Source organism: Cryptomeria japonica, chromosome 10 (assembly GCF_030272615.1).
Source record: "Cryptomeria japonica chromosome 10, Sugi_1.0, whole genome shotgun sequence".
NCBI classification, from domain to species: domain Eukaryota; kingdom Viridiplantae; phylum Streptophyta; class Pinopsida; order Cupressales; family Cupressaceae; genus Cryptomeria; species Cryptomeria japonica.
Window position 1 is genome coordinate 95582740 of NC_081414.1, and position 26994 is coordinate 95609733.

The 26994-nt window shown below is 32.6% G+C and overlaps 1 long non-coding RNA gene across 1 annotated transcript; it reads right to left on the reverse strand.

Moving 5' to 3' along the window:
• Positions 1-7247: 7247 nt before the first annotated feature.
• Positions 7248-11060, reverse strand: LOC131052619 (uncharacterized). Its single transcript, XR_009107446.2, has 2 exons — positions 10890-11060; positions 7248-7857 (listed from the first exon to the last, which is right to left on the reverse strand). It is a non-coding gene; the product is annotated as an uncharacterized LOC131052619 (long non-coding RNA).
• Between the last annotated feature and the right edge of the window lie 15934 nt (positions 11061-26994).

A 26994-nucleotide genomic window follows, 5' to 3' on the forward strand; every position in this document is an offset into this window, starting at 1 on the left:
TACAACAAGAACATGTGTTGACCAATATTCTAAATTCCCAATTAATATATCCTCTTTGTCCTAAACGAAGAAGAAAACATAAACAACATTCTCAAAATTCTTCTTTTTGTAAATATCATCAAACCCATGGCCATTCTACTAATGAGTGTCAAGCTTTGAAAACACAAATACAACATTGCATTGATTCAGACATTTTAAAAATAACATCTGACAATGAATGGCATATTCATCATGATCATTTAAAATAACATTCAAGTTCCTATTATGTTTCTCCTCACTATGTTACATTGTTAGCCTACCTATTAGGGGCTCCTTGTCATTCGTGGTGGTACAATTTTAGGTGCAATCATACTTAGTGAGAAATATAATAGTCTATTTATTTTTGCCTCTATGATTGGGGGGCAAGAATATTTCTTTTCCTCTTTCTAAGGTTTCACTGTTTTCTTCATGGGGTACATTATTCATAAACCTGATGTCCTTTCTTGCATGGAGTTTTCCTTTATGCGAGCGCATGTTTGTTCTGTGAGTGGGATCTTCTCCTTGCTTGAAATAGTACATCTATTATGAACAATCTCTCCTTAGAGAACCTTTGTGAACCTTCTTCTTCTTTCTCTCTCTTTGCAAATTCCCTCTTCTATTGCATTATTCATAAACTTGATGTCCTTTCTTGCATGGAGCATTCCTTCATGCAAACGCATGTTTGTTCCATGAGTGGGATCTTCTCCTTGCTTGAAATGGTACGTCTATTATGAACAATCTCTTCTTAGAGGACTTTTGTGAACCTTCTTCTTCTTATTTCTCTCTCTTTTAAAATTACCTCTTCTATTGTGCTATTCATAACTTGATGTCCTTTCTTGAATGGAGTTATCCTTCATGTGAGTGCATGTCTGTTCCTTGGTTAGGATGTATTCCTTGATTGAAACAGTACGTCTTTTTTGAGAAATATCTCTCTAGAAGTTATGTAATTCTTCTCATTTTCCTACACTTGGGGGGCAATGATCTCTCCCCCTCTCTCTTTCTCTAAGAGCCTACTTTTCCCTATTGTGTGGATGGTGTAAGCTTTATTACTTGATGTCATTCCTTGTGCAAAATTTTTGGTTGTTTCTCAAGGATTCTCTTTTATAAAAGAGGTGTAAGTCCTTGATTACAACCTCTTTTCCACTTGGTAATGTACATCTATGATAAATTCACCCATCCCTCTTGGGGTTAAAAGTGAGTCATCCCTCTTCAAGAATCCCTTTCACCTAGAAATAGGAGGAAAGAGTGCATTCTTGTTCTCTTATGTGCTTCATTCTAGAAGATGTTATATTTGTCTAAGACAACTCCTCTTGGGGGTAGATTTCTTTTGAAAAAAGATCTCTTCTCCTCCAAGGATCACCTTTACACTTACAATAAGATATCTCTTTTCAACTATCTTATCCTTGCTTGAAAAGTATTCCCTCTCTTGCTTGGATTTATGACATTGTTGCATAACAGATATCTGCTTTATGATGAAGGTAGGTATCCTTGTTCTACTTACCTTAAGATATCAACATCAACCTATGTTGACATCTTAAGGGGGGGCACCCACACTACTCCTTTGTACTATATTTCTCTTATGCATTGTACAGTGGGACATTCTTGGAACCAAAGGGAAGCCTCTTAGAGCAAGGTGTCATCACTTTTCTTTTACAGTGGGACATTCTTGGAACCAAAGGGAATCATCTTAGAGAAATATTTCATCACTGTTCTCTTGTATAATGGGTCATTCTTGGAACCAGAGCATGGACTCTTAGAGTGAGATATCACGCCTTTCTTGACACATGTACTATACATTTTATATAGGTTGTAGCATACTCAGGCATAAACTCCTATGAGATGCTTTGAACCTCACTTGCACACACACGCGCTTGAGGTTGGGTGGAACTAATGTTGTTCCCACTCTCCTCCCTTATATGGATCACCCAGATAGGCTCTAGGGGCTATATTTCCATGTCCTTCTCTCCATGGATCACCTAGTTTTAGGGGGGAGATGTCCATGGTTTCTCTCTTGTTTGCCTTTCTTCTCATGGATCACCAAAGTGTGTATTCATGTCCTCTTTGTTCTTCCTCTCATGAACCCATAGTTTTTCTATTGATGGTTCATGGATGATGTCATATTTTCTCTTTTATATGATCGCTTGTGTTTATGTGATGGCATTGGTCTTTGTGTCCTAATTAGTTGTTGACACATCTGAGCATCGAGGTCTCTTCGGCTAGTTGTTTTGTTGTCTTGTGTCTTGTCTATGTCATGTATTTTGTGCTTTTTTTGTGTGTGTGTGTCTTGTTCCTTTTTGTTTTGTGTGCTCGTGCATATGTTTGAGTGAGTTAAGATCCTAAGATTGGGGGCTTGGTTCCTTGAGATTAGTGACATCTTATACTCCCTGTGATCTTGCTTTGCATCTCTCATCTTCATATCTCTCTTTATTCTACTTTACCAGTAGTAGTGGCATAAGCCATACTCCCGCTAAAGTGGGGGATAAATGTAGTGTCATAAAATTGTGCCTCGTGCAATTTTAACCATATTTTAGGTCCTCACCTCAGTGACAACATCTTCTTCCCCAACCAAGACCTCTTTCTACATTTTCAACCCTTGAACCCTTCATGTTTGAGCCTTGAGATAGCCTCAGGACCTTGTTTAGGCCCCAAGATAGGGCACCATGCCCCTTTCCCCCTTGGATAGGGGCATCGTGCCCCTGTCCCACCCTCTTAGGGTGGCCCCAAGATAGGTCCCCGTAGCCCCATCTGCACTTCAGGATCCTAAATCTTCCCAATGTCAACCTTTTATGATATGAATTAATTTTCAAAGAGGCATGTATAAAAGGGAGTTGGTTTTCTCATTTGTATAAGAAGGAATGGGAGATGAATTTCAAGTGAAGGAATGATAAGAAAGCATAGGCGAAGATATACATCATCAAGCATTCAAGCATTCAAGTCTTCTTCATTCATCCATTGGAGAAATATTTCAATATTTATTTGCAAGCATGTATGTGTGTTAGGGTTTTTTCATGTTGCATGACATTCCATGCAACACTTGTGATTACATTCAAGAAGCAAAGCAATCATCATCAACAAATTGCAGATCTACAAGGTATACATTTCCATTGTTTACATTCAAGCATTTGCAATTACTTTCTTTCAAGGTTGATTCCTCAATCGAGGTTTGACTAAAGCAAACCCCTATTCACAACCCTTCTTCCCCTCTTTTATGTGTGTAGGTTGCAGGTGTGCAGCTGTAATTCTAGGTTTGGGCTTCATTTGCAGAGATGAAAGATCACTTTTTCGTTTCGCGGATTTTGTGAAGAACCATGTACACTCCTGCAACAGTCCTGACGAATTTTCTCCAAATTTGCAGGGCAGATCCATATCAGTCTAGTTAGCTCAGATTCAAAGTTACAACACGATCCTAAACCGGTAGCTCCTCATTTCACTCATTTTTCTCTCTTTTCCACATAGTCAACAAGTCAACTTTCCTATTTACAAAAGAGGGCAAAACACACTGCAACCCTTGTAATCCACTTGGAATTCATATCCTTGTTTCCCTTGGATTTGTATCTAGTGGATTCAAGCCCCTCTTTTGAATGTAAAGTTCTTCCAAGTGAAAATCATCCTAGTGGTTTCCTTTCTCTCTCCTAGGTGGGGAGTCACTATGATCCAATTTTCCACTTTACAGAAGTTAAAATTAATATATACAAATTCATCCCCCCCTCTCAATATATTTGTGTGCTTATCAAAAATAACTCCAAATTATTGAACTTGGATACAAAATAATATTTATTGCAAGTCCCGCAATATATAAAATATCATCGTGATTTATCACCCTCCTATGATTGAAACACAATTATACCTTTCCCTTAGAAATAATCCAATGTGAACTATTTTTAACAAGAAAAACTTCTCCATTATAATCTTAGTAATATGAAAACCATTCCTTATGAGGATTCGTATGGTAGGAGAATCTGAATCAATGAACCAATAGTCATCACTATTGATGTCAGTAAAAATGAGTAAAGTGTCATTATAATCATCACTGGAGGATTTCCCTTTGGAAGAATTATCATATGTTTTCTTATTGTTTCTACATTTCTTATTTATGTGTTCCTACTTTCTAAAATTTTAACACTCCACTCTATTCTTTCCAAGGGAATAATAATCAAGGACACAGTTAACACAGATCCGAAGCAAATATGAACTAACAATTATATGTAGATTTAAATACAAAAGATAAAGAAGTAAAATAGGACACAGATAACACAGAGATTTAACGTGGTTCACCCAGAATGGGTTACGTCCACCATACACAGCCGTCCAATCTTTCTTATTATTCAGCAAAAATAGTACATCAACCTTACAATGCCTTAAGCATCCCAGCCACTTATAACATGCGTTTTTAGGGCAACAAACAAAGTCGGCCTTTTTAGGGTTTTATTACAATGTCGGTTTTCATCAACAAAAAAACGGCAAAAAAAATTTTCTCGGGGGCTGCCGCCCCCGAACCCCTGCCCGGGGCCCGGCCCGGCCCCAGACCCCGACAAGGATACGTGCTGAGTGTACAGTACTTTGCTGATCAGTCGCCACATTTCAACAGATTTCCCTTTGGAAGAATTATCATATGTTTTCTTATTGTTTCTACATTTCTTATTTATGTGTTCCTACTTTCTAAAATTTTAACACTCCACTCTATTCTTTCCAAGGGTTTTGGATCTATCTTGATAGATTTGTTTCATTCCCCTTTAGAGCCACCTTTATCTTTGGTCCTTTCTCAAACACGTAATGCATATTTCAAGCCCTCGTCCATGTATTTTATCCTAATATCTTTACTAAGTAAAGTATTAATAGGTAAATCTAATCTTAGATCTTCTACAAAACCATTTAGAGCAAATGATTAGATTCAGGCATAGAAAAATTAATAAATTTAATTATCCTCCTCATCTATTTAAACATCAATAAAACTTTCAACTCAAAGTAAAGTTAAAAGCAATTAAATTTTTAGCAAAAAAGTCTCCTTTTTTAATTTTTAGAAGAGACAAAACTTCTTTTCAAATGTATAATATTCACACTACTCTTTTTTTCATAGATTTCATGCATCCTCTTACACAAACTATATGCAATAACCTTCTTTAATAAATTCAAGATAACATAATCTATAATGTACAACTAAATGACTCCCCATGCCTTGTTTTCAATTATTTTTCAATCTTTATTATAAATAGTGTAGTCTTTTCCTCCTTCAATACTTCTCTTCATTGATCCCTCTCTTCCAAGATACCCTCTATTTTCAAATTTCATAACTTGTACCCAAGGCCATTGAAATTTATCAATAAAAAATCACAAAACTTAAATAAAATCACAAAAAAAACATATGAATGGAGATATATGCAAAGAAACTCTTTGATAAAAAATATCCACCACCAAATAAATACTAAACTTCCATAAGAAACATAGTTTAAATACATGAATACAATGAAATATTTCTCTTTATCTACAATATGCAACAAATGAATGATGGAAAACATGTCCTCTCTAAGCACTAGAATGAATCCCTTGATTTAGTGACTAAGCTATGTGATGAATTCTAAATATAACTCAAAAAAAAATTGAAGATAGAAGTGTAATTGATTATCTATTAACATAAATTAATCATTTAAGAGTTGATTTCAGTTATTAAAATAATCCTTGTATGCCTAAAACAAAAGGAATGAAGTGTTACATGAAGGGTTTTTAGTCCTTAAGTTCATGAATACTACAAGAGTTATACAATTCTTTTAAAAAATAAAATTGATCACTCAATTCAAATTTGACAACATACTTAGTAGAGATGGGTTTTTATGGTATGATATACTCATCAATCTGTACCTAAAATAGTAAAAAGTGAAACTAATGGAGAAAAATTTCATATGATTAATAAATGAGATATTCAGAATGGGAATAATGTGAACACAACCTAACTAACACTAACTTCTATTAAAAAATGGTATAATTTTTGGTACGCGTTTATTTATTATAAAAATTTATTTTAATATCTATGCAAAATCAAGGTCCTTGGTGGTGTCAATATAGTCATCAATGTCCTTTTAGATAACATGACAATTTGCATGTTAGGCTCATGATGTTTAACCAAATAAGATATTTTGGAAATAAAACAAAACAAATTATTTAACCTTTATCTGTTCAATCAAACCATATTTACATTTTTAATTCCACCTTGATCCTAAATATCATCCCAAAGAAATCACACATATGGTGTATAATGAATGACATATCTAGACCCCATTTAGTGTAACAAGAATCATAATTATACATAAGTTATGTAATTAAGTAAAATATCAAAATAGAATAATAAGAAACAAACACACATGATATGGCACAACATAATATCCTTTCATTAGACATTTAATGTCACAACATCAGTTACAAATATTTTTCCTTTCTTTTCCATACACAATTTACATACACTATTATTCCACATTGTCACCTTCTTTCTACAAATGTAACATACTACATTAGATTCAACAAGTGAATGCATTGAACGTACCACCATTAATGGACCCTACTAACTAAATATTATAGATCTTAAAGTAGGGAACCTTATTCATGGTAACAAGATTTGCCCTTATTTAAATTTTTGTACTAGTTTCAATTAAAATTACAACACCTAGTACCACATGTCCACTATATATAGAATCATGGGTTATGGTTATTTCAATGAGATGCCTCCTTTTCATCACCCTATTTTATTCTTTACAATTTTGCATTATTTAAAAAAATAAATTAATATTATAATTTGTGTCATAACAATTAACATGTTAACTACACATGATAATTGAATCACTCTTATAAACTAGATGCAATAGCTTAAAATAATAATTTAAAACTAATAATTAATAGACAAGGTACAATTAATAAAAGCATAATGGACATATAAAAACTAATCTAACAACGTCAAACAATGGATCCACTCTATATATATAAATATAAACCATTCTTTTCTATGTTTCATTTATCCATAATGAGGATTTTAAAATGTTCAAAAAATAGGTTCATACTTATATCGCATAATATTATAGATTTAAATTATCTTAATCAATAATTTTAGAAAATGATAACAATTTAATTCAAATCAACAATGATACAATTACATCCTTTAGGACTAGTGAGTAGTTATTTCATCACCATTCCATTGTTGTAACCAAGAAATTTTCAATCAAACAAATATATAGTCAAGCCAATTTTTTTCTTGAAACCATGCATTTTATTAATTACCAATATATAAAAACAATGAAGTTTTATAGAAATTTATTACAAATGTTCTATATAATAATATGGTCAAGCCTTTTGATGAACTTTGTAAAGATCAACAATACTATCTTGATCTTTCTTATAACATAGTATAATATTTCATCATCTGATATGATTTTCACTTTACCTTATGCTCCTTATGTTTTTCCTTTTCTTCTTTGGGCTTTTCCTTTTCTTTATCTTTTTTCTTTTCATTATCCTTATTCTTGTCCTTCTTTTCTTTGTTCTTTTCCTTGTTTTCATTGTCATGATCCTTGTGTTGTTTATCTTTTTCCTTCTTTGGCTTTTCTTTCTTCTTCTCCTTATCATGTTCATTTTCTTTCTTTTCACCCTTCTCTATATCTTTCTTCTTTTCTTTTTGTTTTTCTCCTTCTTCGATCTTCAAGTCCTTAACTTTATTTTCCAAAGAAGCTTCCACTACTTTTGAGTCTTTTTGTTTTTCCCCTCCTTTAGTCTTCATGTCCTTGTTTTTAGTTTGCAAAGAAGCTCCAACTCGTTTTGAGTCTTGATCCCCTTTCCTTAATTGACTTTGCATTGTTCCTAAACAAGGTAAACATTGTAAAGTTATATTAAAATAAGTCATATAGGATTCTAATAAAATAAAATATGTATATTCAATCATTTTGAACTAAAATACAATAAAATTTATCAACAAAATAAACACACTTGATAAAAAATTTCAATTATATAAAATATGTAGTATTTTAATATAATTTTAAAAAATAACTTAAAAAGTACTATCATATTACAAAGAACATCAAAATTATGATAAAAAGTGATAATTTCTACATATTTACTTAAGATAGTTCTTATAAAACCTTAACTTTCTCTCCACTTTTGAATTTATTTTTATGAAAGTATTCAAAAAAGTTACAATTTATAGAATTTTTTGTTAAATTAAATATTCACTTCCTATGTTAGAAAATTTGACCTTATTTGAATTTTCTGCTTAATGTTAATATAAATTTTAAATTAGATAGTTTAATTCAATTATAAAAATTGCATTAGAGACCCATTTTTTTATATAGATATTAATATTTTATTAAAAAAAAAAAAATTAATTTTAATTCAAGTATGAAAATGTGTAGTTGAATTTCCAGTGGCCTAGCTTGGTGTGTAACATGTAAAACCAATCACATATTTCAATTCATATACAAATAATGCTTTTGTTAATATAAAAATATTGTATACCTAAAAATAATAAGTTAAAAAAATCAAATATTTTTTACTATCTATATTTTTTTCCATTAATAGTAGGTCATTAACACTCAAATATAAGGTCAATTATTTTCTAAATAGAAATATCATTAAAGTTTGTAATAAATGAATAAATATGATGTACTAAAAGGAAGGATTCTACATCAAGATAATATAATAATTTTCTATTTTGGATAAATAGTTAAGATAAAATAATACATAAAATCTAAGCCCTTTAAAAAAGTTATGTTCTTAGTACATAAGATCTAATCATCTATTAAAATATATATTTATTGAAATAAAAAAATCTATTGAGCTAAAGTTTCAAGTTATCAATTAAAAAATTAAGAAAAAAAAAGCTATTAAAAAAGTGGAAGCCCAATTATCTCCATTTTTTTATATTATATCAAAAAATAAATTATAATTTCTATTTGCATTCAAATAATTCATAAATATAATCATAAAGTATAATAAAAAACTACATTTTATTAATTCACATCATCTCAAGATTTGAAAAATATGTTGCTTTCAATTGTTTCATCTAAAAAAGTTAAATCAATCTTGATCATGTCTTTTATAAAAATGTGACACAATTTTGAACTGTCACGAACTATCTTGTTTGGAACTTTTCAATACTTCTTAATTTAAGTTGAAAAATTCACCATGTGTTTTGTGACTTATGTTGCTTTCTCAAAGAGTTTGGAGGCTTGGACTTGATTAATGTTCAAATAAATATAATTATACCAAGTGGATTAGGGGCTATCAAATATAATAAATCATGGAATATTTATTTAGAAACTAAATTTCCTTGGAATTCATGGTTTCACATGCAAGAACCTAAGCTTTAAGAACCTAAGCTTTCATACCCTTCAAAATGCTTTTGTGTTGGTAAAAAAAAATTGGTGATTTTAAAGATAAAAGTTTTTCCGAAACTTTGGTATCCATTAAACCGTAGACTATTTTGGATGTAATTTTTTTCCATGGTGGGCTTTATATCAATTAACAATTTCTTGTGCGGTCTCTAGTTATCTCAAAAGTTGTCCCACTATTCAAGATTCCATGAATTAACCACCTAAAGATTTGTAGATGAGATTTAAAAACTATTCAAGATCTCTTGTTTAATTCCAATACTTGTCAAGATTCTCTTGTCTTGAGGCCAAGGCCAATGTCAACTTGAGCGATCAATATTGGGAATACTTTTAAGAGATCATGAAGGTTGTACCTTTCCATAGCATAAAATGGATATGCAAGCAATAGTCGTGGTGGAAAGATTAGAACTGGTTTATGGAGACTCATCATTATAAACTCTATTAATAAAGGATACAATTGGCTCCCTATTTAGTTATATATGATTCTTAAATTAAACAAGAAATGACCACTTCATTCATCTAGTCAAACTTGGAGTATGAGATTTCACATTGTTTAGAGTGACTTTTTTCAACCCAAACTTCACCATTTTTCCTAATGTATTTTATAGCAAGGCTTACTTACTTATTGGAAAATTACTTGTTCATCTAGGATTTTCAAACCTTAGGTATCTCTTCTATGGTTAGTTTGATGCTCTTAAGCTTTTTGGTTTTGCACTAGAGTTCAATTGGCTTGATCATAGATTCATGACATTTTCAGGCAATTTTTTTTATGTAAATCTTTTTTTTGAAATATATTATTTTGGGAGATGGGTTTGTGCTTCTAGAAACATTGATCCAAATCAAGCATATTTTTTGAGTTGAGATTTTTACCTAATTGAAAAGATAAAAATTATTCTTTATTTGTTAATAATTCATTTGATAGTCATTTCTCTACTTACTCTAGCTCTAGTATATTTAAGCGTACAAGAAAACAAAGTGACTTTAGAGGTGACCCATCTCTAGAACCTTTACTTGTGAAACAAGCACTAGAAGTAATTTACAACTGGGAAGAATATGACAAGAAGACAGTTAGATGGTAGTAAACATGCATCTAACGCTGAATAAATACACTCTCTCTACCCTTGGTCAATGGAATGCGATAAAGAAGTGTTCTTAGATAGATCAGATCAGATTTCTCCTGTCAAATTGTTCAGGAGTAGGGGCGATGGGAGGGGATACCTAGAAAAAACTGAAGGTTGAGAGCCTTTACATATCTTTAATCGATTGAGGAGTTCATATTCTATTTTAAATACGTTTTTTTAAATTATTTTATTATAAATAAAAATAATCAATAGCAATTTTACAACTCATTCATATCAAAAAGTGGTATATATTTATTTACATTTGAATAATGAAAGATGTTCAATCTCATCTTTTAAATCTAAAGCCAAAAAGAAAGAGGGAAAAAAGAGGACTGTTTAATATACTAAACAGAAAACTATTAAATCTGAAAGTTGAGTGACTAACCTGTGACAATGGCAGAACAAGATCTTGAGCAGTATAATAATGAGGTCGATCAACAGTTGTATGCGCTCTCCTTCCTTGCAGTAACGAGTTGAAGCCCATAACACCCTTTTTATAGCCTTTCTTTGCTCTACACTTAACGAATATCAGAAAGATGGAATAAAGCTTCTTTTCATAGCAAAGAGAAAGAAGATGGAATCAAATGAAGTTACAGCCATGACATTATTGACGATGAAAGAAAAGAATATGATCGTGGCATGCGTTCTGTAAAGTTGAGATGCTGAAGACTGTAATATCTTAATCATTCATAAAGTGTAAGATAGATGATTCCAAATGCATACATTCTTTCAAAGGAAGTTTGACATAAAGGATTAAGATTCCAAACGCACATAAAGGAAGTTGGATGCAAATGCTTTGTAAGTTTTCATAAAGGATGATACATAATCCCACTAGTTAGAGGAAAACTAATTATCCTAGACAAATGGGATGGTAATAGTTGCCTTTCACAAAACTCTATAAATTTTAATAACTTTCCAAATGGAAGGCATCTCGGATATTTGTAATTATAATGTACGCTCTAATTGAAGATTTCTCTTTCAAAGAGGTGCTAAAAAGATCATAAAAGAATTACAGTTCTCTAAATTTTATATATTTTAGTGTATTCAACTTATTTTATATTGCAAGTTCATCACAAGTAATATCAAAGCTCTTTACAAAGCCATTTTTGCAAGTAGTTTTACCAATTTATGGTCATCTATACATTTCCACCTTACACTCTCATTTCACCCTAGAGGGATTCTAGTGATAAAAAAAGTCATTATCACCATAATCATACTTAATTTGTTACCTAATTTTTTGCAAACAAAATTGAAGAATCCCTTGCAAATTTATTGTTTTTCTTTTCTAGATTAGAAACCTTATGTTGTGGGTGTAGGATTCAAATAGAATATGAACATAAGCCTAAATATAGTTGACTACAAAAGATTACAAAAATTAAATGCAAACAAACAAATGTTGTAGCATGCAAATATCAACAAAATGAAATATTGAGAATATAGAGAGATTAAAAATAAAATTGATTTCATAAAATGAAGGAAACTGCATACAATATGTAGACTTTAAGAGAAAAAGTTGAAAAAGCAATTCCCCCAAAAGGAGTTGAGTTAGTTATAAGTGAACTTGAAGTGAACAAGTGGTGGACTCAATGTGAAGAGATATTAGGTCAAGTTAACTCAACTTAAATATCACGTGAGCTCATTTTGATGTAAAGTGCTCATTACTATTAAATATGCCTAAATAAATAAAACTAATTACCTAAGTAAATATAATCGAGTGCAATTAAATAATTGCACTAACACCCCCCTTTAAGTACAACCTAGGAGAAATGTGAAATGTAAAATGAGTTCTAAAAATTAAGTCATGTTTGTAGGAGTTAATGGTGAACTCCCAACACCTTTGAATGAGTTGCTAGAATAAAATATCTTCCATGAGAGAGAAAATGGCAAGAATAGCTTGCTTCAACAATGCAAGATTGATTTGTTGAATATCAAAGATACAATGAGATGACCTCACTTATAAAGACAAGACCAAACAATATTATGACATGTGTCTTAATCTTATGTTATGTGACAACTATGTCAAACTAATATTAAATTACCTAGGTAACTAGAATTAAATAGAAGTCATAATGATAAGATATGATAAGATATTATCTAGACAACTAAGACTTCTAGAAGGAAATCTAGGACCTAAGTAAACTTAAGTATGTGAATAGAACCAACCAATGAACTAATTGGGTAAAATACCTCAAATTCACACCAATAGGTGCCCTTCTTAAGTGAAACTTAGGGAGAAGTAATTATTATTACAATTATGCAAAGATAATTATGGGTCTCGTCTACTAGACCATGATAAATACTAATGTACAATCAAAATATCTCACAAATAGAGAAAATGATAAAACCCATTGGGACAAAAATCCTCTCTAAAAGAGAGAAGAGATACAAACAAGGATGATGTATGGAGGACTCAATGATACCCCACAAGTACTACATCCATCATGAAAATAATCAAGGATCCCTCATAAGAGGGAAAGAGAAAGAATATATAGCCCCCCACAATGTAAATATCTTGTACAAAAATGGTGTGTCTAAAGACAAAACATATTCCAATATGTACAAACAACATTTATCCCCTTGGAAGGAACATAGAACAAGTAAATATAAAAATGCTTCCCGTTATGGATAGGAATTGGTAGGAAGAGAAATCCATTTAATGCATGAAGATATCTCTAAAATATTCTCATGTGTTGCCAAGTCCTTGGTAGATGATGAATATGCCATAATCCAATCAGGTATAGGCTCAATTACAATTGAAGGTGACAAATCAAGAAAAAATGGAAAATAGTATTGATCTTTCTCCAAAGACAAAGAAGATGTGATAACAGTTGTGCCATGAATATCATCAAATAGGAGAGAAAAACCTTCAAATTTGTCCTCCAAATCTTATATGTGAGACTTCATAAAAAGATGCAATTTATGATAAATAGGAATCCCAATTAGGAAGACAATTAGATACATATTTGTAGAGGGGTAGAAATGAACCGCATGGACAGGCAGATAATAGCCTCATAGGGGCACACTAGTCTACCTCTCCACTCAGGATGCGTACAAAGCCTAAGGCTATCAAGTACCTTGTAGATAACACTGAACATGTCGCAGAGGCTTTCTGATGCCCTTCACTAACTCTTTGTCAGAGGATGCATGCACAAATCTTAGATGATAGTGCAATGCACAGGCATCACGTACAGATAGAGTATGGAGTTCTGTATAGAGAGCACCTAGAATGACGGATATGTGCTCCAAATATAATAAATCTAAGTAGATGTCTAACAAAAAGAATAAAATGATAATGAAAATGTAAAAGGATAAATAAAAAAAGAAAGAGAATGAACAACTTACAACTGGTCCACGATTGAAACCTCCAATAATGCGTTCTTTGCCAACCAAACCTACACACAAGCAAGAAGGAAAAATGTTAGGGCTGTTTTTAGAGGTTTACCATTGTCAAACCCTCATTTTAGTGTTTCCGCCTCCACGAATAGCCAAGATAGATTGATAGATAAACCGATAATGAAATAGAAAGTAAAGAACAATGAAAATATGCTAATGGCGATAACAAAGATGTCACGACCCAATTTAGACTAAATAGCTTTAGATTACTTTTATTTGCCAGACATTGATATTGTTGACATTATTATGCTAATAAATGTGCGTAATGACATTGTTTTTTTTTTATGTGATTAATGATGTTAAATGATAATGATAATATTTAATACTATTAATGATTTTTTAGTTATTTAAATGTAATGATGAATATAATGAGTTTTTATCATGATCTGACGTTTTATTTGTCGAGTGAGAGGTAGTTGCAAGGTTGACCGTCGAAGGTGGACATATGACCGAGGAGGGGTCTTCTAGCTCGTTGGTAGCAACTCACGGAATGAGACCTTGTGCAAATATAAATTAAATCGACTTGGCTGAGGTAACTTGGAAATATAGTTTGATATCCCTTTCAATCTCTTGTATACAATTTGATATATATGTTGATTTCTTTTGGGTTAGTTTAGTTGCTCTGCAAGGTAATTTGGCCCTTCCCTCTTCCATATTCAGCGACTTGTAGCTAACTACAGGGGATGATGTTTGGTCTGTATGCCCGGCTGATAACTATCGCCCTATCCTAGATCGACTTTCTCCCTCCTTTCCAATTTTTCTTCACCAAAATCGAATTGCATGTATTAGCATAGGGGGCGATTTGAAGTTTTTTTTTTATTTGTTACAATTAGTGAAAACGTCTTCCTTTCTCTCTCTCCGTAATTTTCAGCAGACCCAAATCCGCTGTGTGGGAAAAAATAGAGGGCTTAGTGCACAGGTGAAGATCCAATCACTCCACATACTACACCTTGCAGGGGGGAAAGGAATTGTTTTGCTATATTTATTTTTCTCTGTTGCCTTGACTTCCATGCTCTTTCCTTCCAATATATTAGGCTGGAAAACGATTTCCTTGGGAAATCGATTAGGCACACAAATCCGTGTGGTTTCTCTCATAGCAAATCCCTTGGTCTACCAAACAAAGGAAAATCGATCTCTTTCTCCTCCCTCGTCTGCATGTTGTAAACTTCATCATTGCTACTTTCATTTGCAAATTTGGTATTGTATAGAATTTCTTTTAGGGAGCTATAGTCATTAAAAATTTCCTCTAGGATTCCAATAATAAGACAATAATGTCTTCTTTTAATTCAGACGGTTTTACCGATTGTTCTTAATTTAAATTAACAACTTCAATCAGATTTATTTATTTTGCCTTGATAATAGTATTTCCGGTTCGATTAGCTTTTAGATTTGATTCTCTTTTTATAACCATTCAAATTAGCCATTCAATCATATATATACAAAAAGGGATTTGATTACTTAGAAATAAACAAAATAAAATATAAAAAGATAAATGTTATTAATTCGGGAGGGGTTAATTTAATACTTTTGTCTATGATGGATGACTGGAAAAGTGTGCTTGATTATGGGTTAACCAGGGAAGGGTGTTTTCTTTCACCTACTACAATAGGGTTAAATTGGCCAGTAAATTATTATTTTTCTCCCTGCCATAACACATGTAGTTAGTTCAACGGTTTGGTTGTTAGTTCTAGGATACTCTATCGTGAGGGACGAGAGCTTATCATGAGCATCCAGGAAGCGTAAGCTTCATTTGGTTGGACGGATAAAACACCTAGGTCATATATTTGTCTTCCAGAATTGCAGTTGGAGGTGAGTCTAATGGCAATGGAGACGATACATCCAGAGACAAATAATCAGAGAAAATATATGTAATAATTGAAAGATGTATATTGTATTGTATCTTTATTGTAAATGATCAGAATGGTCTCATGTAAAAAGCTATGTAAAGGACCTATGAGGTCCCATGATGTAAATGCGACAGAAAGTCGTCATGTAATATGTAACTAACAAAAAGAAGAGAAAAACCACTAACCCACTTGTGAGATTTTGCCAAGATCAAGGGCACAATGAAAAGCATAAAAAAAGAGACAATAGAATGACAAGAACAAACTGTATTCCCCTAACCTCAAGCAAATATAAATTAAATCGACTCATTGCTATTTAAGGTTACAAAAAATACATGGGGATGCCTAATACACCATATGAGAATAGATTTCCTACCTTTAAATTTCTAGTTTTGGAACAATCATAGTATTCCTACCAAAATCGATTATATCTTCCCCTGTCGTTAGGTGTGTCAAGGCCCAGGAGTATGATTCGCTGTCAAAATTCTCATGCCTACCTTAGGAATTATTACAAGCATATAGTAACGGCTTCAGCCATGTCACCAACGACTCTGCAAGAACACCCAGCCAGAATATTACACAACTGCCAGCGGCCTCGATACATGTTGATTCATCTGCTCGGTCCAGCTCATATTTAAATAAGGGTCTAAGGTAGTATTGTGGATTAACTAGCTTAGTTTTTTGTGATATTAATTTTACTAATATATTATGGTAAAGGATCTAAATATTTATATGCATTTTCTCTTGCATATTTATATATCTTTTTAACGTTATTCATAGTAATGTAACACAATTATACTTTCTTTATAGTATTGTTAATTGCTAATGATTTTTACATTCCTAACTAGGAAGTCACTTAATTCTACTAAGTAATTTAAATAAACAAAAAAAAAAGTCTAAATTAAATATATTCATTTCAATTTTTAGTAACTATTTGATTTAGCTCGCTCGGTCGTGGATCGCAACTTAAGGCGTGGGTATGCTCCCCATGGTCTTGAGTTCGAGTCCCCGGCTGTGTTAACTCTATGTGTGTTGCTACCTTGTGAGCGGGTCGTACACACTGGGGGATTAGTCTCGCTTCGGCGAGGACACCTCTAGATTCCATGATAGTGAATATAAAAAACTATTTGATTTAAAACTCATTTAAATTAATTACTATCTATTTCACTCTAGATATAAATATTTACTTCCAATTTTCAACTCACAATTGATATAAAGAATTACTAATTTATATTCAATTATTTACTTATAATTTTCTACTAAAGGTTAATATGAAGAATTACTAACTCATATATAATTATTTACTTCTAATTTTCTTATCACGATTAATATGAGGAATTACTAATTCATAAATTAGTTTTGTTTTAAATAATTTTAACTAGAGTAAATAAGATTAAAATTAATTAATACATTATTTATCTATTAAATCTTACAAGAGAAAAATGGTTTTAAATAAACTTATTAAATAGGTTTGTGATAATTCAAGGGGTATCGCAAACATATAAGAAATATTGATCTCGCCAACATAAATGGATAGGTAAAACTAACTATAATTGATTTATAATTTGACAACATCATGTTGTCCTCTTACTCACTCTCATTTAGCTCAAAATTTGAATTTCCATCCCTATCGTCTCATGTTGGAGATTGTGCTTTGGTCTCTAGCCCATCTTCTATAATGTCTCTGAATGTATTCCTTAAACCACTTGATGCGGTGCCTCCTACTGCTCCACCTATTTTAGTGTCTCCCTCCTTGCATGACCCTCTTATTGTGACAACCCTTGGTTTTCTATTTGGACAAGGTTCTATTTTCTATTCAAATTCTCTATGGTTAAGAGTTCCTCTCCTTTGGAGTTAGTTGTTGACATTTCTTCACCTGCTACTAAGGATGCTGCTTTCCCCCATTATTCTATGGTTTATTTGGGGGACCCTTTTATGTTCCATGATGGTGTTAGGGTTTCTTCTATTTCTCTAGTAGTTAGGGCTCTAATAAGTGCCTATTCTCCTTCTAGTTCCTTTTTACTATTGTGAAAGGTCCTATTACTAAAGTCATGTTTTGGGTATGGCTTGTAGGCTCGATTCCCCTTTTCTTTCTCATAGGAATCATCTCGCTTGTGCTTGTGCTTCTCCTATTGTGTCATTGGGGCAAGATGTGCTTGATTTTGAGTCTTACTTTTTGAGTAGGGGTTTGATTTGTATGTTTAGCCATTTTTAGCCTTCCCTCCAAAATCTACACTGTTACATTTTTTAGCATTGGGCTTTCTTGGTTGAGGGTAGGATTTTTTATCCCCCCCTCAATGTAGAATGTGCACTAATGGTAATAGCTTGAAATTGAATGAAGAAGCTACTCCACGGTCATCGAACAACATTTATCCTCTTAGGAAGAAACAAAACCAAAGGTGTATGTATGAAGTCTCCCCAATCTTGAAAGGAATATGTAGGAAGAATTCTCAAAATGTATGGAGTCTTTGAAAGTTGCTCAAGTGTTGCCATGTCGATGCTGAAGTTTCCCCTTCCAAATCAGGTGCACTAGGCCTCACTGTTGAAAAGGACAATCTAAGATCTAATGAAGATGAATGAAGAACATGTTCCAAAGACTCAAGAGTCTCCTCTAAAGATAAAGTTACCTCCTCCAAATGTTGTACATAAGTATCCACAATCACATCAAACTTGTAAAAATAATCATTTAGAGAATGAACAAGAGGGTTAGAGTACTCCCTCACAACAACTGAAGAAGGATCATCTCCATCAAAGAGAAGATGAATATGATCATTGATGTCTCCAAAATCTGCAATGTAGGACTCTACAAACAAACCTACATTATATGTCAAGTGACCATCCCTAGGAACTGTATCTAGAAGACAAGGTATATCTCGCTGCACCTAATCACAAGAAGCCAAAATTTTAGTAGCACAAGTATCATCAAGAACAACAATAGATGTGATATCAATAGGAGGAGATGAAATGAAGGCTCAAGAACTAGATCACGTGTCAAAACACCCAAGTTCAAGTAACCAAAGTTCTCAATATCAAAATTCACACTTGAAATAATACTATCATCTGAAAAATCAAAGTCATCAATTGGAACAAATTTTGAAAAGGAGTACAACTAAGATGCATGATCCACCACCCCAATAGGAATGATAGCTCTACTCTCCAAGTCTCTAATGATAACTAAATCAGGAGGGAATTTGATAGTATTCCTTGCTACACCATGAGTGATTTGATAGATGGAAATAATATTGTTTGTCAAGTGAGGGACACACAACACATCATTGAAGGTACCATCCCTAATATCAATAGCGACCTTCCTAATTGCATTCATATATGTATGATTTCCCATCAAAATCGGTAACATATTGTAAGGCTCAAATGAAGACAACATAGATTGTGAAGATGCCATATGATGAGATGCTCCTAAATCTAGAAGCCACCTCCCTGAATCATGACTTGTAGTACCACAAAGAGAAAATGTCCTTTTCTTATCCCAAAAGTGTGACTCTTTCCCTTATCAAATTTTGTTTCTTTGGAAGAAGAAGCCGAAGTATACATTCTAGAAGGCAAACCAATTATATTCTTCTTAAGAATATGCTTCAATTCATCAACATCCTTCTTGTAACAATGGTGTTCATCATGTCCTAACTTCTTGCAATATACACAAGTAAGCTTTTCCTTCTTATATGATTTCCCCTTGGGAGAGGATGTAGAATCCTTTTGTTGAGGTGAAGAAGATTGTGATCTATGTGGATTTCATTTTGCTTGCTTCTTCTTCTTCTTCTTCTTCTTGGAACCTTTCTCATGATTAGCCACCAAGGCATGTGACTTGGGTGACTTGAGAATACCCATTGTGTTCAATTTTGCTTGTTCAAGCGTCAACATCTTCATGAATGAATCAAAGGATGGTGTAGTCTAGGCACTCCCTATTGTTGACCAATGAGTGTGGAAACTAGAAATAAAAGTTGCATACTTAAAAGGAATATTGCCCAATAAATTAAATAGCAATTGTGCATCCTTCTTATCAATGCCATCTGGCACATTGATTTATCAATTCAACATTGAGAGGGCCCGCCCAGATCTACCGCCGCCTTATCTTTTAGTTGTGCTATTAGATCATTCACCTTAGTTAAATAGTCTTGGATTGAATCAAAATACTTAGAATCTAAATTGGTGAGATCACTATAAAGCTTGTAATCCCTAATCTCATCAACTTTTCCATATAATTGAGTAAGTTTTCCAAGCATCCTTAATTGTCTTGCACTTATCAATATGAAAGATAATATTAGTTGATACATATTTCTTTAATGTTCCAAGAGCCATAGTAATTTTAATGAGAAAATCCTTTTTCAAATTAGCATTTGATGGTTCTAAAATGATTCCTTCAATGTAATGAGTTGATCCTTTTTTCCATTAACTTACTCCATGCATTAACTTTCCAAGTTGCATAATTATGTGGAGCTAAAAGTGGAAATTTAGGAGAACACGTAACTGAAAATAAAAAGAGCACCAAAGAAAGAGAGGCGGGGGGGGGGGGGGTGGTTGGGGCATGTGCAAGAACACAATACACCTCCCAAATTCACTCAATCAAAGAACCCCAAAAAAACTAATGATTTGGCACTTTATATTTAGTGCATGTAAAATAAGGCAAAAGTGGACCTTTGATTTTGATTTTTAAAACTAACCCAATTAGGCTATAGTAGACTCAAACAAATAATGCATAAACCTTAATTGAGATCTAAGCATTACAAACATCAAAATAGGCCAAAAATGACCATATGCTGAAAGTATAATTTCTAATCACAGTCATGACAAACTAATATCATAAATGTGAAATAGAAAAAAAATCATACTTTCAAAATAAAATAGAACCTGAAAATGAGTTTGTATGAGCACGAATGAAGTCTCCAAAGCTACAAAAATGGGGATTGCTCAACTATAGTTGTGAAACATTGATTTTTCTAAAAAAATGCATACATCAAAATTAAAAAATAAATGTACCAATGTGTAGAGCACAAAATTATAGCCCAAATAAATAAAAAAATTGTATTGAAAAAGGAGATCATATGCCTAAGATAACACCATTTGAAGTTCTTTGATCAAATTCAAAATAGTCAACTATGAAGGGAGGCAAAAAAAAGATTTATCCCACATTCACTATGTGCATGATATTCTACTCTTTAAATACTAAAATGCACCTCCCCAAGTTGAAGCATTGTAAAGAGTTATGCAATAATTGAGGCATGGTGATATTTTCACTAATGCATGTGCTAATCATATGCACATGTGATAGGTTTGGACACTACTAATGTGGATCTACAAAGATAGTTGTTGATGTGGTAGCATGTTGTGACAACTTTTGATCTACAAAGATGGTTGTGGATGTGGTGGGATGTTGTGGCAACTGGTGACTATACATGTGATTGTATCCTTGTGTGACAGTTAATAGTTGATTAATCAAAATTAATCAGATGATGATGTGTTTTTTTGCTTGAAATGTGTTGAGAAGTCACAAGGTCAAAATTGTCTAGCAAATTGCATTAAGATTACCAATGCAAATGGAAGCACTCAAGAACCACTAGATAGTGTGCTACAAACAATAGATCTCAAAGGCTTGCAAGAACCAATAAATATAAAGTCTGATGGCATGCCAATGCAACATAACCAATAGAAATAAATGCCAACCCACTATGAGCCAAAACTATCATGACTCTCAAGGCTCTAAACAACAAAATAGACCCAAATCATAAGATCAAGCTACGATACTTGAAAAGCCAAACTCCAAAAGTTGTTGCTCCTCCAAACAACAAATAAAGCTTCAGTTTCATATATGGTCCCTCCAAATACTAGATCAAGACAACTCACCATAAGTCGGATCAATCCAAAAGATAGTCAAAATTGTGGTCACAAAACATAAATTCATAGGTCCTATTGCTATCTTTGAGTCATGAGAAAAGGATTGCACATATAGAAAGTTTGTACCAATCCAATCACAAACTATTGTAAGGAAATCCACTTGGATTTGCAAATATGACAGATCCAAAAGATGATCTACTACCTCTGATCAAAAGATGCAAAACCACTTGTGGAAAGATGATCTGCTACCACCGATCAAAAGATGTGACGGAGTTCAACAAGGCTCCACTATATGAACCACTCAATGCAAAGATTAATGATTATAGGCAACATGCATGAGCTACAACACAATACGCAGGCCAAACACAAGCTAAGGAATGTCAAATCAGGTCAAAGCATGCAATGTGGCTGAAGAACACTGCTCCTATCCATGACACGACAAAAAAGTAGAGGCCTATTGAAGTGCAACACCCTTGACTAGAAACCTTTGGATCACACAAAATTGGTTCACCATGTAATTATGACAGAGAAATAAGCCACTAGCAAAGAAGATAGACACGGGCCTCCAGGGAAAATGTAAACAATGCTAAGCATGAAATGTTGATGGATATGCAAACTATACTCAATCACTTATGAAACCACCATGGAAATACCTGCATGAGGTTAAAGACTGAACCACCTACGAGCAATCACATGGGCTGAAGATAATGAACACCTTGACCAATCAATAATTGGTTCAACGGCCAAGGGATCCAATGTGCATCTAATTGATAAGGAAAATATGCCAACTCATTAGATCTGAGATGTGGTTAATCAGCCAAAACACTGTAGTTGGTAAATACCACAGACCATTCACAACAACAATGTTGACCACAAAGATAGATCTTTCCACATAGGGTAAATGCCTGAAACAAAAAATGGGCTCTGAAATGCCAATTATCAGAAAATGTGCCCAGCCACAAATATGTAAGGGATATACAAACAATATAAAATGTAAATTCGATTGGATTCCTCCAAAAAAATGTATGCAGACTATAGAAAATTTTGCTGAGAATAAGAAAGTTGCTCATATCTGATAATAATTTGCAAAAATGGAATGGTGATAGAAAAAAAATGTAATTTTTTGTTGGGTAGGGGACCTAAAGGTCCTCTAACTAAAAAAACTTCTTTAAGAAAAATAAATTTTTTACCCAGAACAAATATATTTTCCAAATATGAAATAAATGTGCAGAAAATTAGATATTGACATAAAATAATTTCTGCAATATGTTGTTTGGGAGGGGATCTAATGGCCCTCCGACTAAGATTCTTTTTCTTTTGAAACAATTTTACTCAAAATATAGGCATATTTGTACCAAAAATTCATGGAAATAGCCTATCAAATGAGATGGTGAAGTCATATTTGACCTAGGAAGCTCCAAAAATGTATTGTGTCACAAATCTCCCAAGATGCCAACCTTTAAATGGACCAAGGTCTCTCCAAAAAATACTATCAAAGGCACCTTATAGGATTTGACACCATGTAATAATTGGCTATGAAGGTAGCCACCAAAGATCTAGAGGCAATTGAAAGCACAAGAACAAGAGAGGAATAATATGTGACAAGATTAAAAAATATTCCTATCAATGCTTAAATACAAAATGGATCAACTGGATTCCATAAGATAAATAAAAAATTTAAATAAGAAACTCCTTGGTTATATAGCCAAGGCGAGTACAAAGGAGTGAATGAGATAATGACAAGTGTCATTGTCTCATTACATGATAACCTACGTGAAAAGCTATCAACCCACCTAAAATGGAAAAGTGATCAAATGATAACACCACTAAAGGTGGATCACCCACCAAAGGTAGAAAAGTGCAACAACGAAAGGTGAATATAATAAAGTAATAATATGATAAGCCCGCCTAAAGTGGAAATGCTTCAACTATTCCTATGCAAATCCCTAAGTTTAAGCTTAAGTGTAATTAGGACCTAGGAAAGGATAAGCCAAGGTAAGATTTCTTAATTACACCAATACCTTTTTTCATCACTTGTACATTTTTTCATGTTTTCTCTCTTTTGAAGAGAGTTTTTTCCTGTGTTTTTTTCTCTTTTACTCTATTTGTGAGAGATATTTTGTTTATGGGTACCTAGTAATCTATTGTTGTAAAGATCCATAGTTGCTTTCTTGTACATTTGTTTGTTCCTGTATGGTGCACTTAAAAGGAGTGTTGATGCTAAAATGGTATAATACTTGATTAGTTTCCATCTAGGTCCTATTCACATTTTGTTATTTAAGTTTACTTAGGGCACTTTAAGTCATTTAGTTTTTGTGTCTCATGTAATATGATTGTGACAGTTTTCATAATCCTATGTTGTCACATCTTCCACCTTACCTATATAGGCAAGGTTTCCTTTTGTACATTATGTATCTTGTTATATTTGTATCTTGTAGCATCATTTATGCATTGTATAATCTAATATTCATTTCTTGCTACTCCCTTGTGAAGGTTGTTTTTGGTTTTTTAGTGATCCTAGCAAATACTCAATTTTGTTGTGTGACTCTTATAGTTGACATGACGAAAAAGGATAACTCAAATGCTTGAGACTTTCCATTGAGGTAACTTGATTCATGAATGGAGCAATGATTAGTCTCTATCATTGTCTGAACTTTACCTTATTTATTATATATGTTTCCTTGGCTCAAATTACAAAAGGGTGGTACTAACATTTTGTATTTCACATTCCTAACCTTGTCTAAGCTGGATTTTCATTTATAATATTTAGCATTGTATTTTTCTACAAGTGAACATGTAGGATTATTTCCAACTTATCCCATGTTGTGTTTAACTTCTTTATGTTAAACCTTTTATGCTTTCCCCGTTATTCCTTTGGGATCCCTGACTAAACTCTTAAAAAAATCCTTGCCCATTATTTTACTTGTTGAACTAGAAGCCCACAATCAATAGCCCTCTATTAACAAGAAATATATTATTAATTTGATAATAATGAAAGACAAGCCTAAGATTGAAGAATCATATGTATTATTGAAGGAACACATATTGTGTAGAAGTAATAACTAGATTAATAGCTAAAATAAATATTTGTGATATCATCCACTCCACCTAACAATGCTTCATAATCCTTTGGATATGCATTTGACAAGTTCACAATCACCTGCACACAAGCACAATGATATTGTTTGGATCTCCAACACATCAAACTTAGAATATGATTAAGAACCATATTTCCCAACAATTTCACTCTAACAATAATAAGCTTTAAATAATAACTTTGCATATATAGATTCCTCTCTCTCTCTCTCTCTCTCTCTCTCTCTCTCTCTCTCTCTCTCTCTCTCTCTCTCTCTCTCTCTCTCTCTCTCTCTCTCTCTCTGTATATATATAGATCGTTAGCTTTTTTGAGAACGACTATTTAACTATTGACCAAATAGTTAGTGTATGCAATCCAAGAAGAAATCATGGAAATAATATTAGTAAACACAAGGACTTGTTTTTTCTGCAAAACTATTGTCATGCTGGTAGGAACTCATTGAAGAAAATGCAAGTAGTCACAATAAAAAAACAAATCTAAAGAGATTGTCATTAAAACAAGCCTAGAATATGATTAACCGTATTTCCCAACAATTTCACTCTAACAGTAATAAGCTATAAATAATAACTTTGCACATATAGCATTATTCTCTAAGCTTAATTATATATACTGATGCTCTGCAAAAAGGACAAGTTAGATTAAAAACCTATGGTAGTATAACACACACAAACAACAAGAAACAAGGGTTAAAGTTAGTGCTATTCAACCAAAGATTAACCTAAGTAGGCATATCAAAAGAGACACTAAAAACATGAAAGAATATTTAACTAAGGTGGTAAATATAATGAGGCATATCCAAATACCTTCTAACATGCTCTTAGCTCCTTCTCCCTTGTTCCTCTCCTCTCCAAGTTCCAAATTAGTGTAGCTCTCAGCAGCTTTTTGCACTATGGATGCTTATGGAGGTTCAAGATTGTAGATGATTACTCTAAAATACTATGCAAATGTGAACAAACTAGAAATGAGATTATTATCTAGTCTAGTGTTAATTTTAATCCAAAAGAGTAAATGTAAATGTTAAATGCTCTCTAGAATTCACTATAGATTAAATGCATACAAGTTTTCAAGATCTGGATTATGAAGAAATGGGCTCTATTTATAGGGAAAATGAAGCAATGGATGGTTGAGATTGAGTAATCTCAACAAGGGTCAGGATTGAATGATATTAAATCCATGTGATGGCTTTCAACCCAATCCCAGGATGACAAGTGTCAATATGAGATAGGTTGAGAGGAGAGGGAATAAACATTAAATGATTGACATGACTTGAAGGTTAACTTGGGGGTTAAAGTCAAAGTTGGGTTGAATGGATAAATTTTTTATTCAAAGAATAAAGCTTTTATCCAATGGATAAACTCTTGTGCAAAGGCAAAAAGGGATAACCATGGTCAAAGCAATAAATGCTTGAGGAAACCCATGAGTGCAAGTTGAATTAACCATAAATGGTTATGTAAGAGCCATTAATGGTCATGTAAGACTTTGGAGGTTAAATTGTTGAACACACAAAGCATTAAATGCTTTTCAAAGACTTTGAAGTCTTTGAGAAGTGACTCCAAGTTGCTTGGGAATGTGACAATAATTAGGGGATGGATTAGGCTAATTAGGAAGGGCTTAGAAGAATCTAGAAGGGGGTTAGGATTGCAAGTGGATTTGGTGGGTGAGGGAAAATAGGATTGAATTAAAATAAAAATTCATTTATTTCAATTAATAGGTGCAAGTTGCATTTGTAGGAAAATGCAAGTGGGGGGGGGTTTATGATTTAAATAAATGTTTAATTTAATTTATTTAAAAGAGGAAAAGGGGGTTAAATTAAATAAATAGGATTTATTCATTTAATTGATTGTGAATTTGGTATAATAAATAAATTAAAATAAATTGAATAATTTATTTAATTAATAGGAGAATGTTTGAAGATGAATTAATTAAATATTAATTTAATTAACTGATGGCTAGTGGATTTTTAATCAAATAAATAGCAAATATTCATTTAATTAAACTGGATAGATTTATGTGACTACATATACCATTAGCTTTTTTTAGAACAACTAATTAATATTAGTAAACACAAGCACTTGTTTTTTAAACAAAACTATTGTCATTGGTATAGATTTACATTATAGACCTTAATTATAGTGTAAAAAAAAAAAAATGCAGCAAATTGTTACAATCTTTACACTAAAATCAATCTCCTTAATGCCATTTACAACCTCAATCAAAATATTGGAGTGGAACTATATTAGCATTTACAAGTCATTAATAAGAAGACACTAGGACATTTGTGATTAATGCAGGGGCATCTCTCTCCC